This window comes from Pan paniscus, chromosome 1 (genome assembly GCF_029289425.2).
Source record: "Pan paniscus chromosome 1, NHGRI_mPanPan1-v2.0_pri, whole genome shotgun sequence".
Classification (NCBI taxonomy): domain Eukaryota; kingdom Metazoa; phylum Chordata; class Mammalia; order Primates; family Hominidae; genus Pan; species Pan paniscus.
Genome location: NC_073249.2, coordinates 26,919,464 through 26,933,852, shown reverse-complemented (window position 1 = coordinate 26,933,852; position 14,389 = coordinate 26,919,464). Strand labels below are relative to the sequence as shown.

The window sequence follows — 14,389 nt, the reverse complement described above, 5'->3', positions numbered from 1 at the left end:
CCTCTTGTCTCAACTGCAAGAGGCATTCCTTCCTCTTTTACTAATCCTCCTCAGCACAGACCCTTTACGGGTGTCGGGCTGGGGGACGGTCAGGTCTTTCCCTTCCCACGAGGCCATATTTCAGACTATCACATGGGGAGAAACCTTGGACAATACCTGGCTTTCCTAGGCAGAGGTCCCTGCGGCCTTCCGCAGTTTTTGTGTCCCTGGGTACTTGAGATTAGGGAGTGGTGATGACTCTTAAGGAGCATGCTGCATTCAAGCATTTGTTTAACAAAGCACATCTTGCACCGCCCTTAATCCATTTAACTCTGAGTTGACACAGCACACGTTTCAGAGAGCACGGGGTTGGGGGTAAGGTTATAGATTAACAGAATCTCAAGGCAGAAGAATTTTTCTTAGTACAGAACAAAATGGAGTCTCCTATGTCTACTTCTTTCTACATAGACACAGTAACAATCTGATCTCTCTTGCTTTTCCCCACAATAAGCCTTGGCAATTTCCATGTGATATTAAGCCTGCAGGTGCATAGAGTGCAAGGATTGAGGCTTGGGAGCCTCCACCTAGATTTCAGAGGATATATAGAAAAGCCTGGATGTCCAGGCAGAAGCCTGCAGCAGGGGCAGAAGCCTCATGGAGAACCTCTACTAGGGCAGTATGAAGGAGAAATGTTGAGTTGGAGCCTCCACAAAGAGTCCCCACTGGGGCACTGCTTAGTGGAGCTGCACAAAGAGAGCCACCGTCCTCCAGACCCCAGAATGTTAGAGCCGCCAACAGCTTGCACCATGTGCCTGGAAAAGCCACAGTCAATGCCACCCTGTGAGAGCAACCATGGAGGCTGAACCCTGCAAAGTCATAGAGGCAGAGTTGCCTAAGGCCTGGGGAGAGCATTCCTCACACCAATGTGACCTGCATGTGAGACATGGAGTCAAAAGAGTTTATTTTGGAGCTTTAAGATTTAATGACTGTCCTGCTGGGTTTTGGACTCGCGTGGGGCCTGTAGTTCCTTTCTTTTGGCAGATTTGTCCCTTTTGAAATGGGAATGTTTACCCAATGCTAGTATCCTCATTGTATCTTGAAGTAAATAACTTCTTTTTTATTTTTTAGGCTCATAGGTGGAAGGAACTTGCCTTGTCTCAGATGAGACTTTGAACTTTGGAATTTTGAGTTAATATTAGAATGAGTTAAGGCTTTAGGGGACTGTTGGGGAGGCATTATTGTATTTTGAAATGTGAGAAGGAAGTAAGATTGGGAGAAGTGCCAGGGGTGGAATTATATGGTTTAGATCTGTGTCCCCACCCAAATCTCATGTTGAATTGTAATCCCCAGTGTTGGAGGTGGGGCCTGGTGGGAGGTGATTGGATCATGAGGTCAGATTTCCCCCTTGGTGCTGTCCTCAAGACAGTGAGTGAGATCTCATAAGATCTGGTTGTTTAAAAGTGTGTAGCACCGCCCCTTTCTCTGTTGCTCCTGCTCCTGCCATGTAAGACATATCTGCACCCACTTTGCCTTCCACCATAATTGTAAATTTCCTGAGGCCTCCCCAGAAGCTAAGCAGTTGCCAGCATCGTGTTTCCTTTACAGCCTGCAGATCTGTGAGCCAACAAAACCTCTTTTCTTTATGGGTAACCTAGTCTCAGGTGTTGTTTTATAGCAATGTGAGAACAGCCGGATAGTTTTCAAATGGAATGCTTAAGCCCAACCCCAAATCATTTAAACTAGAATCTCTGGGTCCCAGGCAATGATATTTTTAAAACCCGCAGGTGACTCTAATAGGACAGCCAGAATGGATACCCATGAGGCTGACGAACAGTAAGACCCTTCAGTTCTGTTTTTCTAACTTAGGTCCCAACTCTCCCAGGATCAGAAGCCATTCTTTTCTCCCTTACTGGGATCCATTCTGGGGGGTGGCTAGTTTCTCTGTCTCATAAGGCTGTCCCAAAAGCCTTGATTAATTTCCTGGAACTTTCTGACTGTCTCAACTGTCCTGCAGTCCCTGAACTGACCATTCCCAGCATCTCATTCTACCACCAAGAAGTATTGAAACCCCATCCCACTCTCCTGTGGTACATATGGGTTGGAAACTTCTACCAAAAGCTGCAAAGAGCAGGGAACATGACAGAAGACAGCTGTGTCTACTGAAAGACTATCTTCTCCTTAGCCTCGTTGAATGCTTGCCCTGTCTGACTTTAATAAGGTTAATTCTAATCTGTAGCTTTTCCGGAGGTGAGAGAATCTCCCCTTTCTGAACATGACTCACTGGCTTCCATTTCAGCTCCCAAAGAAGAGTGATAATGTCTCACTCAGCAGATGACTGAGAGAAGCTTTGGCCTTATGAGTCCCATGTTCTTCACCCTTTTCTATGCCTCCTGTCACCCCTATTTCTACAACAGGAGAGCTTCGTGCAGCACTCTAAGATACAACTAACAATAAAAGTAATTTATATCACTTACTACTCTCCAGATGCGAGGCTCTGCATAAAGTGTTTACATGCTTCATTTCATTTATTCTTCACAAGTCCCCACATGAGATGGTGTTATAGTTATTACCATCATCATTCCCATTTTATAAATGAGGAATCTGAGTTGACTGTACTGCCTGTTCCTCTTCCTTAGCACTGGTCCCCACAGTCCACCCATTATCTGAATAATGTCTGTTTTCCTACTAGTCTGTATGCTTGGCAAGAGCAGAGGCCACATCAGGATTGGCTGATCACTTAATCCCCAAACTGGCGGAGCAGAGCCAGAACTGAGACATGAGCAGGCTGGCCCCCAGGACCTTGTGTGCTCACCCTCTGCTCTCATGGAAGGTGAGTCTGCAAAGCTGAGAAGTGGGTTCCTGGGAGGTGGGCAGGCCCTTGGGGTATGTATGGGTCAGGAAGGCAGTGGAAGAGAGAGTTTTAGGAGGAAAAGCAGTCATCGGCTCCACGTGCTGCCAAGACACCAAGGCTTCACCACATAGAGCTTACCTAGTGCCAATGAGGGTCATTTTGGTGGAGCTGTAGGGCCAAAAGACAGATGGGGCAAGTGGAATGTGTGAAAGGTAAGGGTCAGAGTGAATGTGTGGGGACAATTCACTGGAGTTGAAGGGCGGTTTTTATTTTATTTTCCACGAGAGAGACACAGAAGCAGACGGGAAGTATCCAGTTGAGCATGAGAGGTTGAGTGTCCCAGGGATAAAGGGCATAGTGGGTCCTGCAGGGGTCCTCAGAGGGAAGAGAGGACTGGGCCGGGCTTGGTGGCTCGTGCCTGTAATCCCAGCACTTTGGGAGGCCAAGGCGAGCAGATGACCTGAAGTCAAAAGTTTGAGGCCAGCCTGGCCAACATGGCGAAACCTCGTCTTTACTAAAAGTACAAAAATTAGCCGGGCATGGTGGCAGGCATCTGTAATCCCAGCTACTCAGGAGGCTTAGGCAGGAGAATTGCTTGAACCCAGGAGGCAGAGGTTGCAGCGAGCTGAGATCATGCCACTGCACTCAAGCCTGGGTGACAAGAGCAAGACTCTGTCTCATTAAAAAAAAAAAAAAAAAAAAAAGAGGGCTCTCATTGGGGAGAGATAAAGCTCCTCTACCATAATCGAAGGGCAGGCAGGAAAGTGAACCTGGCCGCACAGGTCCAGGTGGGCAGTCCCTGAAGGGAGGTGAGGCTGGACTTGTGCTGACCTCTTTGCACCCAGCAGCACATTATATCCTGAAAGTGTGTACCCTCCTAGCTCCACTTCCCAGGTGAACAGGAGCTTCAAAAGTTAGGTAATTTTCAGAGGCTGGGAAGGGGGGCTGAAGAGAGGTTGGTGATATACTCTGGTTCTGTGTCCCCACCCAAATCTCATCTTGAGTTGTAATCCAAATTATAATCCCCATGTGTTGGGGGAGGGACCTCGTGGGAGGTCATTGAATCATGGAGATGGTTACCCTCATGCTATTCTCGTGATAGTGAGTTCTCATGAGATCCAATAGTTTTATAAGGGGCTTTTCCCCCCTTTTGCTCAGCACTCCTCCTTCCTGCTGCCATGTGAAGGACATGTTTGCTTGTTTGCTTCCCCTTCTGCCATGATTGTAAATTCCTGAGGCCTCCCTAGCCCTGTGGAACAGTGAGTCAATCAAATCTCTTCCCTTTGTAAACTACCCAGTCTCGGGCAGTTCTTTATAGCAGCATGAGAACAGACTAATACAGTTGGTCAATGGGTACAAACATACAGTTAGATAGAAGGAAGAAGTTCTAGTGTTCGATGGCACAGTAGGGTGACTATAATTATCAATAATGTATTGTATATTTCAAAATAGCTAGTAGAAAAGATTAGAAATGTTCCCAGCACATCATTTCACCCATGATGAAGTTCAAGTTCCTTCTTCTCATGAAGTCGCAGCTTTTTTCTGGCACTAGATAAGCTCAAAGGTTCCTTCTGGCCCTTACATCCTCATACCCTCTGACCTTGAGTCTGACTTTGGACAGGACAGTAGAAGGTCTGCTCCCAGGAGGAGAGGATGCACGTGGGACAATGATTCAGAGGAGAGCCAGACAGCCCCTACACCAAGTGGGTGGGAGAGCCATCCTGGGCTGTCTCCTGTTTCCCACCACCTCAGGGATACCAGGGATTCTATGGGGAAGGGGAGAGGATGTAGGCAGGGGACAAAGGACAGAATGAGGGTGAAGGAGGTGAGAAAGCAAAGCAACTATCTTCTTAAGGCAAAAAGAAGTCCCTTTAACACACAAAACAGCTGAGGGATGTGGCTGGGACTTACTAGTTTTCATCTCCTTTCCCTCCCAACAAAACTGGACCGTGGGATGCCTTCCCTCCTGGCAGTGCCAGAAGCTGGAATCTCTCCACATGGTTTTCTGCTGAGGGTCGACCATAGACCAGAAGTAAATGCTCAACCTTTGAAGAACATTCCCTTCTATGTTCGTTTCTGGCATTTCACAGTTTCCTAGCACTTTCAGGTTCACTATTGTGTTGAATCCCTCAAAATGCTCTGAAACAGACAGGCCAAAATTATCACCTCCATTTTACAGTCTTTATAGGATGTCTACTTTATCTTTATTTCATCTTACCATTTAACTTTGTGTCCTTTTTCTTACAGTACAGAAATTGGAATTGAAAAGAGGAGAGGTTCCATTTGTCTATCACATGCTACCTCCTGCTGCTGGGAGATCACGTGCATCAGTATTGGGAGGAGGGGTCGGGGATGGTGCTGTGCCAACTCAAGGGAATGGAAGAAGGGAAATTCAAAATTCATTTGTTGAAGTCCTAAGACCCAGTCCCTAAGAATGTGACCTTATTTGGAAGGAGTCTTTTCATAGGTAATCAAGTTAAAGTGAGGTCAGTAGGGTGGGCCCTAACCCAGTCTGACTGGTGTCCTTATAAAAAGGAGAAATTTGGATACAGAGCTATACATAGAGGGAAGATGATGTGAGGAGACACAAGGAGAAAATGGCCATCTACAAGCCAAGGAGATGCTTCCTTCACTGCCCTCAGAAGGAACCAGCCCTATCAACACCTTGATTTCATACTTCTAGCCTCCAGAGCTAGAAGATAATACAGTTCTGTTGTTTAAGTCACCTACTGTGAGGTATTTTGTTACAGCAGCCCTAGCAAACTAATACACTCCTCAAAATCACCTCTGAGATGGAAAATAAGCCAGCTCTCTAAGGCTCTTGCCAAGACAACATAAGACATTAAAATCAGGCTTATATGTTTCAGGTGGAAGGAACCATGTGCGATGAGAGATGAAGGTAGCTGCAGGTAGCTTGAGAGGGAGGGAAAGTTTGTATATGAAAGATGAAATTACTGAGGAGTTTGACCTTTACCCAGAGTACAGTGAGAAGGCACTGAAGGTTCCCGGAGCTGAGGAGGGACGACAGGCAGTACATCTCAGAGCAATGGGCCGGGGAAGCAGGAGAAGGAGAGAACCAGATAAGCTGCAGAATCGAAGGGTGATGCAAAATTCCAATGTAGACGGAGAGGCAACGCAAGTGAATATAAGGCAAAATGAGAAGACAGCTCCCAAAGCACTTCCCTGATTTCTCTTTTCTCTTAATTTACTAAATGAGCATCATCAGAGATGTCATTCATTTCAACATTTATTGAGCATCTACTATGAGCCAGAGAGTATTCTGGTGTTGAGAAGACAACAGTGAATAAAACAGATCAAAGCCTCAGCCCTCAAAGAGCTGATATTCTATTAGGGAGAGATACATGAAGAATAAAAAACAATAAGCGCATTATCTACTACAAAAGAAGGTTAAGTAGTATGGAGTAAAAATAGCAGAATAAGGAGGATGGTGCAGCTGTAAACAGGGGATCAGGACAGCTCTCACTGAGAGAGTGGATGTAAGCCGACACTTGGAGATGAGGGAGAGATGCCTGCAGCCCACTTGGTGAGCATGATCTTCATTCTCTCTTTAATGCACTAATGGATCATGTTGTGGCCATGACTTCATTCCTTCAGTAAATGGTTCATTAATTAAAAGGGAATGAAGCATAGTGATCCCGACCATTAAAAAAAAAAACAGGGCCCAGGTGCGGTGGCTCACACCTGTAATCCCAGCACTTTGGGAGGCCAAGGTGGGCGGATCACGAGGTCAAGAGATCAAGACCATCCTAGCCAACACGGTGAAACCCCGTCTCTACTAAAACCACAAAAATTAGCTGGGCGTAGTGGTGCACACCTGTAGTCCCAGCTACTTGGGAGGCTGAGGCAGGAGAATGGCTTGAACCCGGGAGGCAGAGGTTGCAGTGAGCCAAGATCACACCATTGCACTCCAGCCCAGGCAACAGTGCAAGACTCTGTCTTAAAAAACAAAAAAAAGGAAGAAAGAAAGAAAAAAAGAAAAAAGAAAAACAAAGCAGAGGCACTCTGCCTCATCTAGCATTATTTGAGTACTCAGTAAATATGTGTTGAAGCAATTAATTCATCCAAAATCAGTAACTTAGTTTATGAGAACAAAGACACCCCCATAACTTCCCACTTTCCTGAAAGTACCAAACTTGATAAAATTTATCAAGGAAGCAAGATTGAAAGATTTATTGAGAGTAAACATACCACTGAAAATATGACCAGAACACCATTTCATTTTTGCACTTTCCCTCCCAGCCCTTGTCTGTATGCATAAGTTAGGTATGATTTAGTGTATTGTAATCACAAACATATGATTTGAGGCTTCAGTGTTTTCCACTTATCATCATGTTGTAAGCATTTTTCTTTGGCATTTCATAGCCTTTTATAAGTACCATTGATAATACACACATGGGGTCAAATTCTCACGGACCGTCATATAAACCAATGTTGTTTGTAAGATCTGTGAATTCGTGGAAACAAGGGCTCACGTGGGCTCCATAGCTCAGTGGTTAGAGCACTGGTCTTGTAAACCAGGGGTCGCGAGTTCGATCCTCGCTGGGGCCTCCTGTTGGCTTCCTTTTATTTTAATCCATAGCATTTAAATACAGAATAGAGCCCAAAATGGAAAACGTGATTTCCGAAAATGTTACTCCTAGCAGAGCTAAACATTAGTTCTCCTGAAATACAAATGATGACCATCCTTAACGTGCTTTAGAAGTGACCCAGAAGAGAAAATCCTAGTCCCCCAACAAAAAGCAGGCAAGGGCAGGAGGAGGGGGAAACTGGCCCGGCAGCCCCAGTATTACCTGGACCTGCAGGCCGGAGTACCGGAATTGGAGGCTCCATGGGCTCGTATTCAACGCCCTGCACACAGGCACCATCCCCTCAATTAAAACCAGTGGGAGGCGGCGGCCTCGGCCGTCAACTCGGCTGCTCGCTAACAGGACCGGCCGAGGCGGCGCCGCGCCTGCAGTTACGGCGCGTGGCCGGCGGGCGGCGCTGTGGCACCACTCCCCATCGCCTCCCCGGAGGCCGGCGGCTGCGCTTCTCCACGCCCGGCCGGGGCCGAGAGCGCGGCCAGCGTGGCCCGAATGCTAGCCGTTTCTGTGGCTGACACGTGGCAGCCCAGGCCCCATAGCCGGCCTGGCTCCAAGGTCCTGCCCCTTCCGAGGCTACTCCCAAAAATAGTCCCGGGTTGCTTGGGAAGCCAGTGTTTGCAGCCTTTCTGACTCTCCGTGTTTTCTCTGAATTCCTCAATGGCGCGTAACTAGAGAGTCACCAGAAGAAAGTGCCAAGAGCCTTTTTTCTGAACACATGAATTTTTCCAACCCAGGATTTCTTTTCCCAGATCTGAGGGCCAGAGCTTGATAAAGGACTGTGTGTAAGGTCGCCACAAGCCGCGTGTGGCCGCTGGGTGCTTGAAATGTGGCTAGACCAAATGGCCATGTCCTGAAAGAGTAAAATACACATGAGATTTAAAAGACTTGAAACCGAAACAGGATGTAAGCCATCTCACTAGTAATTTTTGAATTGATTCCATGTTGAAATAATATTTTGGATATATTGGATTATATAAAATATAGTATAATTAAAATAATTATAAAAATAATTGTATAATTACAATTAACTATTTTTTTAATGTGTCTATTAGAAAATTTTAGGTTACATTTGTGGCCCCCATCTGCAGCTCTCATTTATCTTTCTGTTAGATGGTGCAGGTTAGGGACCCAGAGTCCTCTGACCTTGTGTTTAAGTTAATTCTTAATCTGGCTCCCACTAAGTAAACTGTAATAGCCAGAGAAAGTCTCTCTCATCTCTGGGTCTCCCCAGACTCAGTACTGTGCCTGACAAGCAGTAAGCACAACCTTCGTTGAGATGAAATTAAATATCTCCCCAACAAGCTCTACAAAGCAAGGGAATGTGTTTCCTTTTTTTTTCTTTTTCTTTGTTGTTGTTTTTATTGTTTTTTGTTTGTTTGTTTTTTTGTTTTTTTTGAAAGGGAGTCTCCCTCTGTCGCCCAGGGTTGAGTGCAGTGGCGTGATTTCAGCTCACTGCAACCTCCACCTCCCAGGTTCAAGCAATTCTCTTGCCTCAGCCTCCCAAATAGCTGGGATTACAGGTGCCTGCCACCATGCCCAGCTAATTTTTTGCATTTTTAGTAGACAGGATTTTGCCATGTTGGCCCGGCTGGTCTCGAATGCCTGGCTTTAAGTGATCCACCTGCCACGGCCTCCCAAAGTGCAGAGATTACAGGTGTGAACCACTACAGGGAATGTGTTTCTTAAACTGAGTTCACTTTTGGCAACTGTAAGACTTTCTGTTTTGGCTTGCAGTATTTTAGATCTAGGAAAACACACTCAACACCCTCATATTTTGTTAATTATTTTGTCCCTCTGTGGTCAGGATATCTACTGGAGCAATGCTGTGAAGGTGAAGTGTTCACAGTGCCTTGAGGACATAGGACCCACTGATGCAAGACAAATACCCATATTATCGCAAAAGTATTAGCCCTTTACTAACACACCGAATGCCTTTTAGCAAAGCCATTTGGGATCCTTGAATACCTTAGTACCAGGACTACTTACTCTGAGTTACTTGGTCATCAAGTAACAAAGTAGTAAGAAAGAGAGGTTTTTGAAGCGCTCTAATCCCATCTCCCTCCAGTCATTGCCAGTCGTCATCATTCCTCTCCCTTCCCCTGACATCGGCTGATCTCTAGAAAGAGCAAGTACCTGCATGTGTGTATTTTTCAACTTTCCAAACTTTTCAACACCTTAGGCTGTAAGGAAAAGGAATACATTTTGGCTTTTCTATGTCCTAGAGATTGTTTTCTAACAGTCCTAGACCCTTCCAGGAAGACTCACCAGCATCATCAGGCATCCTTCCAGAAAATAAAGCCACTTGCTAGAGAAAAACACTCTGCCTCTCCCCGACCTTTCCAACATTTGAGAGGTCCCATTCAGTTTCCCGTTCTAGACCCACACACTACCCACCAATGCAAAACCAGTGCTTCAAATGCCTTGAATTTGGTGCGTGCGGTCCTTTAAGTTGATACATGAATTTTGAGCACTTTCCCCCAGCTCAAACACTTCCAGTCCAGACTGTATTTTTGCCACATGTATTTGAAGAAAGACCATATGAGTAAAGAAAGCAGAGTGGCTCAAACATTTAGTCCAGAGGTTAGATCCAATCTCCTCAAACTGGCCTGGGGTTTTCAGCTCTTTCAACAAAATAACCCTGGGTTAATCCCCTCCACCTTTAAGTTGCTGTCTTCATCGGAGAAGAAGCTAAAAGTGTGAAATATCAAGTTGGTTAGACTCTGAAGTTCATTTCGATTCTGGAGAGTATTCATAAGCACTACAAATGTAGGCAAGGAAAAATAAAACTATGAAAAAGGCGAAGGAAGAAGACTTAAAGATGATCAAAAAAAATGATCTGCAGAACACGATGACTGGTGTTTAGCATCTTCCATAAAGACAGAACAAGAGAAAAAGAATCAGAGGTTTGATGGATTCTTGTTAGGTAAGGTTACCTAAAGTAAAAACATGGAACCTGCTTCTAAGTCTTTTAAAAAAAATCTATCCAGAGTATGCCCAATTATAACTCGGCCCCCAGGCCTGCGTTCAGTGAGGCCTCCCGTGGCGTCAGCATGTTCGTGTGGAGGAATGTGGAAGGTCACTCTGTGGCCGTGTTCCCCTGGTACTCCATCCCCTTCCTGACCCCTCCCTGCAGCCACACGAGGCCCAGCAACCTGCCAGTCACTCAGTGGCCTCCAACCAGAGAAAACAACCTGCCAAGTTGGCAGCTGTTGCTCATGAGCGTCCACCAGGTGGGACAGGGAGTGTTGACCCTGGGCAGCCCCCTGGAGCCACCTGCCCTGAAAGCCCAGGGCCCGCAACCCCACACACTTTGGGGGTGGTGGAACCTGGTAAAAGCTCACCTCCCACCACAGAGGAGGAGCCCTGGGCCCCTCAGGGGAGTCCCTGCTGGACAGTGACACAGAGAATGACCATGATGATGCTTTCCTCTCCATCATGTCTCCTGACACCCAGTTGCCTCTACCACTCAGATGATGTCAGGCCCAGTCCCTCAGTGCCCTGCGCAAGGAACAGGACTCATCTTCTGAGAAGGATGGACGCAGCCCCAACAAATGGGACAAGGACCACATCCGGTGGCCCATGAGTGCCGGTCATGATCTTCAGCAAGCGGCACCAGGCCCTGGCAGGGCGCACCAGGGTCACCCCAACCAGTATAACCGGACCATCAGCCAGATGCTGAGCGAGCGGTGGTACACCCTGGGGCCCAATGAGATGCAGAAATACCATGACCTGGCCTTCCAGGTGAAGGTGGCCCACTTGCAACAAGGACCGAAAGAAGTCCAGCTCAGAGGCCAAGCCCACAAGCCAGGGGCTAGCAGGAGTGTAACAAGGGCTCGTGGGAGCGGAGCATATCAGAGACAGGCACTGCCACTGCCCCTGGGGTGTCCTCTGAACTCCTGTCAGTTGCAGCCCAAACACTCCAGAGCTCGGATACCAAGGAGCAGCTTCTGTGGGGCAGAACGGCTGCACACAGTCAGAGAACCTGGCTCAGCCTGGCCCAAGCCTTCTCCCACAGCGGGGTACACAGCCTGGACAGCAGGGAAATAGACCGTCAGGCACTACAGGAACTGACACAGGTGGTGTCTGGCACTGCATCATACTCTGGCCCAAAGCCTTCTACTCAGTATGGAGCTCCAGGCCACTTTGCAGCCCCTGGTGAGGGAGGTGACCAGTGGGCAGCCCTGCTGCTACCCACCTGAGCTGCTCATTCCCAGCACATGGCCAGTGAGGACATAGTGAGTGACGAGGAGCACACGGTCATCCATGAGGAGGAGGGGGTGATGATGTCATTGCTGATGATGGCTTTAGCACCACTGACACTGATCTCAAGTTCAAGGAGTGGGTGACCGACTGAAAGTGGGGACAACTCTGGGGAGGAGCCAGAGGGCAACAAGGGCTTTGGTGGGAAGGTATTTGCACCTGTCATTCCTTCCTCCTTTACTCCTGCCGCCCCTTGCTGGATCCTGAGCCCCCAGGGTCCCCCGATCCACCTGTAGCTTTTGGCAAAGTCTATGGTCCCACCCTGTCCTCCTCCTACACGTACTCGGATGCTTCCTTCTCAACCTTGGCACCCGCCTCCTTCTTACTGGGCCCAGGAGCCTTCAAAGCCCAAGAGTCTGGTCAAGGCAGCAGAGCGGGCCCCCTACGGCCCCTACCCCTGGGGAGGGGGCCCAGGGACGCCTTCCAAGGCAATCTGTTTCCTCCCAATGGATCCTGCCACCTTCTGGTGCAAGAGACCTGAAAGTGTGGCCGACCTGGAGCTACCAGGCTCCTCAGTCATCAGGGTCCCTCCCAACACTAAGGCTTTCCTAGGCAGGAGCTGGGCTGAGCCACCCAGGGGGCAGAGCCTAAAGAGAAACTGACTGGGCTTTCGGGGTCGGGGCAGAGGGAACCCCACGGACATGGATCCCACACTGGAGGACCCCACCACGCCCAGATGCAAGATGAGAAAATGCTCCAGCTGCAGCCCAAAGCCCAACACCCCCAAGTGTGCCATGTGTGATGGGGACAGCTTCCCCTTTGCCTGTACAGGTGGAGAAGCCGAGGACAGGCTCAGGGAACCGGAGATGGAGAAGGCGCTGTCCTCTTCACTGCACGAGCCCTGGACCAGTGCCGGCCCTGATCATGCAGCTCTTCCAGGCCCACTGCTTCTTCCTGTCCACTAGGCCACAGCCGCCCTCCAGGCCCACTATGCACACATCTTCCCCTCCAAGGTTTGTTCTGCCCCTGCCCTGACTCCCAGCCCTGTGGGGGTCCTGACTGGACCTCACCTGGCTCAGACTCTTGACACTGCCCTGGCTGCCCCACCACTTCCTCTGCCCAAGAGTCACGTGAGGCTGAGAGTAGGGGCAGGGGCAGCAGTGGTGCCAGTTGGGGGGCGGTCCAGTGGGAGGAGCCTCAGCCTCGCGGGCTGCTCCGTGGGACTGATGACTGCATGATCTTCTGGGCACGTCACGGATCTTCAACTGCAGGTGAAACAAATGCTGGTGGTGGGTGCAGAGCCGCTGGGAGCCGCTGCATGGTTCCCAGAGGCTGGACTGGGGCAGGTGCCAACTGAAGCTGCTGGGGCAGCATGGGCAGGATGTTCTGCACACAAACCTTGGAGAAGAAGATGTGTGCATAGCGAGTCCACTGCTGCTGCCCCTGCCCTGACTCCCAGCCCTGCCTGACCCCACCTCACCCTGCTCAGGCTCTGGCGCAACCCTGGCTGCCCTGCCACTGCCTCTGCCCCAGAGTTGGGGCCTTGACAGCCTGGTTGGAAGGGGACACCCCAGCCCTGCCTCAACACCTGGGGGTCTCCATAACTACCACAGGCAGGTGGGCGACCCCAAAGAAGATCCCAGGACTCACAGTACCCCCTGAGAACATGGACAGTATGTGGGGGTAGCAATCGAGGGCAGGATGGTTATCTTCTCCCAGGTAAAGCCATTTAATCCTTTCAGTTTGGGATGGAATAAGGCCTGCCTCTTTTTTTTTTTTTTTTTTTTTTTTTTTTTTTTTGAGACCGAGTCTTCCTCTGTCGCCCAGGCTGGAGTGCAGTGGTGCGATCTTGGCTCACTGTAACCTCTTCCCGCCGGGTTCACGCCATTCTCCTGCCTCAGCCTTCTGGGTAGCTAGGATTACAGGTGCACGCTACCACGTACGGCTAATTTTTGTATTTTCAGTACAGACGGGGCTTCATCATCTTGGCCAGGCTGATTTCGATCTCTTGACATCGTGATCCGCCTGCTTCCACCTCCCAAAGTGCTGGGATTACAGGCGTGAGCCACCACACCTGACCAAGGCCTGCTCCTCTTATCTATACCCCCTACCCCTGCAGCTGTGCCGGGGGAAAGCTGGGCAGTTTCCCTCCTCCGAGCCCCTGTACATACCATGAATTGTGGGACCTTCAGAGCTTTTCACTTTTCGGAAAATAGCTCCTGCTGGGGCTACCAGATGGAGTGTGAAGAGGGCCTTGGGCCACAGGGAGGCGCCTGTGGACTAGGGGGAGTTCATGCACCCCTTCTTTCCCCAGAGGGGCTGAACTCAGGTAAGTATGGGGGTGGGTGCTCCTGCACTTAGATACAGGCAGCGGGAGGGTTTTCTCCCCATTCCCTCTGAACTCCCAACTTGGGCTATACTTTTTAAGAAAGTGATTCACCCTGCCTTTGCCCCCTTCCCCAGAACAGAACACGTTGATGATGGGCAATATTTTTCATTGTGCCAAAAAGTTGCCATGACCGTCATTAAACCTGTTTAACACCAAATAACAAGGAAAATAAAATAAAAAATTCGGGCATGGTGAAGAAACTCACTCCAAATAAATTACCGAACAACATATTTATATAATGGTGGAAATATTCCAAAATTTAATATTTTGGGATTTACACACAAAAGATGAACAAATTAGAGGCCAAGAGGCTGCCGGAAGAGAAAAACGGGGCCTGGGAAGGCCGTTGTGAGGAATGAGCTGGGC

The 14,389-nt window shown here is 48.8% G+C and overlaps 1 non-coding gene and 1 pseudogene across 1 annotated transcript; both read left to right on the top strand.

The window, feature by feature from the left end:
* Positions 1-7,326: 7,326 nt before the first annotated feature.
* On the top strand, positions 7,327-7,399 carry TRNAT-UGU (transfer RNA threonine (anticodon UGU)). The gene has a single exon. It is a non-coding gene; the product is annotated as a tRNA-Thr (tRNA).
* A 3,025-nt stretch (positions 7,400-10,424) lies between these two features.
* On the top strand, positions 10,425-12,296 carry LOC117975679 (protein capicua homolog; annotated as a pseudogene).
* The last annotated feature ends 2,093 nt before the right edge of the window (positions 12,297-14,389 follow it).